Source organism: Empidonax traillii, unplaced genomic scaffold (assembly GCF_003031625.1).
Source record: "Empidonax traillii isolate 1590-97213 ecotype Southwest subspecies unplaced genomic scaffold, ASM303162v1 scaffold2979:size16702, whole genome shotgun sequence".
Classification (NCBI taxonomy): Eukaryota; Metazoa; Chordata; class Aves; order Passeriformes; family Tyrannidae; genus Empidonax; species Empidonax traillii.
Genome location: NW_020958172.1, coordinates 6,257 through 8,924, shown reverse-complemented (window position 1 = coordinate 8,924; position 2,668 = coordinate 6,257). Strand labels below are relative to the sequence as shown.

Below are 2,668 nucleotides of genomic sequence, written 5' to 3'. Positions count from 1 at the left end.
ATAAGCACTGGTGTTGACGTGGCCACCCCTCAGTGCTCCTCGGAGCGTGCGACGGGACAGACGGGACAGAGCGGTGCTGTGCGGAGCCCCCGCACAGACAACTCGTTCCTTGCCGACCCGAAGCGTTTTTAAAGCATTTTCTTTAGCGCGAGTGTCCTCGAGGCCAGACCGTGGGATTGGTGACCCGAAGCTCTTGTGACGTGTCTCCAGTCCCTGCGGCAGGTGCCCTCGAGGCTCTGCTCTGGGGCTTCGTGCCCCAGAGCTTTTCGCTGGTGTCTCCATTCCCTGCAGCAGGTGCCCTCGAGGCCCGACTGTAGGATGGCCGGGAGACGCTTCAGCCTGGCCAGGCTGCTCAGGAGAAAACCAAAGAAGGCAGGCCCTGGGCCTGTCCCAACAGAGCAGCCTGAAGAGATGGAGCAGTCCCAGCCCCTGCAGGAAGGTGAGTGGCAATGCTGGGTCACAGGGCTGGTGGCTGCAGCCAGATGGGCCTCTTCCCATCCCATTCCATCCCCTGTGGACATGGCCAGGGATAGGGAAGGGGGAAGAGGGCCCATGGCTGATCCCCCGGCAGCTCCATGCACTGGGCATCCCGGGGCTGGCCCTGCCTGTGGAGTGCAGGGCTGGGCTGTGTTCTCTGGGCTGTCCTGCAGCCCCTCAGCTCTGACTGCGCTCTTTCTTTGCCAGATCCAGGCCAGGACCGGACACAACAGCAGGGCCGTGCCTTTGGCCACTTCCGCAGGGCAATACAGGTACCTGCAGTGTGTCACAGGGCCCTTTGTGACACAGTGGGCATCACTAATGGGATAGACTGGGGCAGGGTGTCACAGGGCTCTTTGTGACATGTGATGCCATCGCCTCCCGGGTTGGGTCTGCTGTCCCTGCTCAGCCTGGCACTGCTGACGGAGCTCTCCATGGCACATCCCTCTCTTCCCTGCCCTTTGTTCTCCTGCAGGCCTTTCTGACATCCTGGAGGCGTAGAGGGGCCAGGATCACACCAGCTGTGGTCGTGGCACAGCCGGACCCCACGCCGAGTGAGCTCAAACCAGAGCCTGATGTCGGCACCATGTCGACTGATGGCAGAGCCAACGGTGACAGCGCGGTGACCGATGAGGTGACAAACTCCAGCACCGCGCTGCCTGAGCTCACCACAGAGGCTGAGGGTGCAACGGCTGAGGACAATGCAGACACTGACAGCATACCCACTGAGTGCCTGTCTGATGCTGCCAGTGTCGAGGATCTCTCGGAGGAAGTTGTCTCTGCTGAGGTAAGCAGCCTGTGGGCAGGCATTGTGTGGGCCCTCCAGTCAGGTCTGCTGGGCCCTGTCAGCCTTTGAAAGCAGCACAGTGTGGGGGGAAAGGAAAGAGTTCTCAGGGAGCAGTGGGCAAGTTGCTCACTCTGGCCACTCTGCCACATGCCCCCTCCAGGCCAGCTTTTTTGTGCCATGTCTCCTGCAGGCATCCATGACACCAGCCAGAGATATGGAGCAGAGACCCCCCCGTGTGCCCAAGCTGGCCTGGGTAGAGGAGGAGGAGCAGGAAATCCCTGGGCCTGCCCCAACCCAGCAGCCTGAAGAGATGGAGCAGTCCCAGCCCCTGCCAGAGGGTGAGTGGCAGAGCTGGGTAACAGGGCTGGTGGCTGCAGCCAGATGGGCCTTCTCCCATCCCATCCCATCCTCTGTGGACATGGCCAGGGATAGGGAAGGGGGAAGAGGGCCCATGGCTGATCCCCCGGCAGCTCCATGCACTGGGCATCCCGGGGCTGGCCCTGCCTGTGGAGTGCAGGGCTGGGCTGTGTTCTCCGGGCTGTCCCGCAGCCCCTCAGCTCTGACCACGCTCTCTCTTTGCCAGATCCAGGCCAGGCCAGCGTTGCAGACACCCCCAGCAGGCCTGCTCAGAGTGAGAATTATACTCCCACTGGGGATGTTTCTGAGGAGAATAGTGTCTCCAGTCCAGAGCAAGTAAGCAGCCTGTGGCCAGGGCTCAAGCCACCCTAGGCTTGTGTGGCCCCTCAAGCCAGCTCCCCTGGGCCCACTCAGCCTTTGAGGCCAGCACCACGTGGTGGGAAGGGAAACACTTGTTGGGGAAGCTGGGTAAGTTGGCAGCTCTTCCCCCATGCCTCCTCCAGGTGCCAGCATTCGTGAGGAACATGCAGCAGGCCCTGACAGGCAGCAGCAGTCCAGAAGAGGAGCTGCTCATGGAGTTTCTGAGGGTGACCAAGGCATACCCTGCTGATGTTGTGGTCACCCTCCTGCGCTGTGCCCCATCCTGTGACAGGTACAGGACCCCCTGCATTCGGGGCTCAGGGCTCACCAGTCTTTAGAGCCCCTCACCCCGTCCATCCCATCCCACGTGGTCTGCCAGAGGGATAGAGAGTTCCAGGATCCCCTGACCCCTCTGTTTCCCAGCCCTGCTGTGTCAGCCCCGATCCTGCTGCCATGCTCCCTCCCTGCTCCTCAAGGCCCTTTGGCCAGCACCCCCTTACACACAACTCTGGCCCCGCAGAGCTGCTGCCAGCATGTGGAGGACCATCGCCTCTTCGGGAATGGCACTGGAGAAGGTGCTGCCAGAGTTGCTCTGTGTGATGGAGGACTGGCCATTGCACAGCTCATCCACCTCCGACGGGGACAACACGCCTGTCTTTGCTCTGGCTGTGAGTTTCTGCAATGGGC

The 2,668-nt window shown here is 61.8% G+C and overlaps 1 long non-coding RNA gene across 1 annotated transcript; it reads left to right on the top strand.

The window, feature by feature from the left end:
• The first annotated feature begins 2,043 nt into the window (after nucleotides 1-2,043).
• On the top strand, nucleotides 2,044-2,644 carry LOC114072325. Its single transcript, XR_003574156.1, has 3 exons — nucleotides 2,044-2,054; nucleotides 2,175-2,273; nucleotides 2,502-2,644. It is a non-coding gene; the product is annotated as an uncharacterized LOC114072325 (long non-coding RNA).
• The last annotated feature ends 24 nt before the right edge of the window (nucleotides 2,645-2,668 follow it).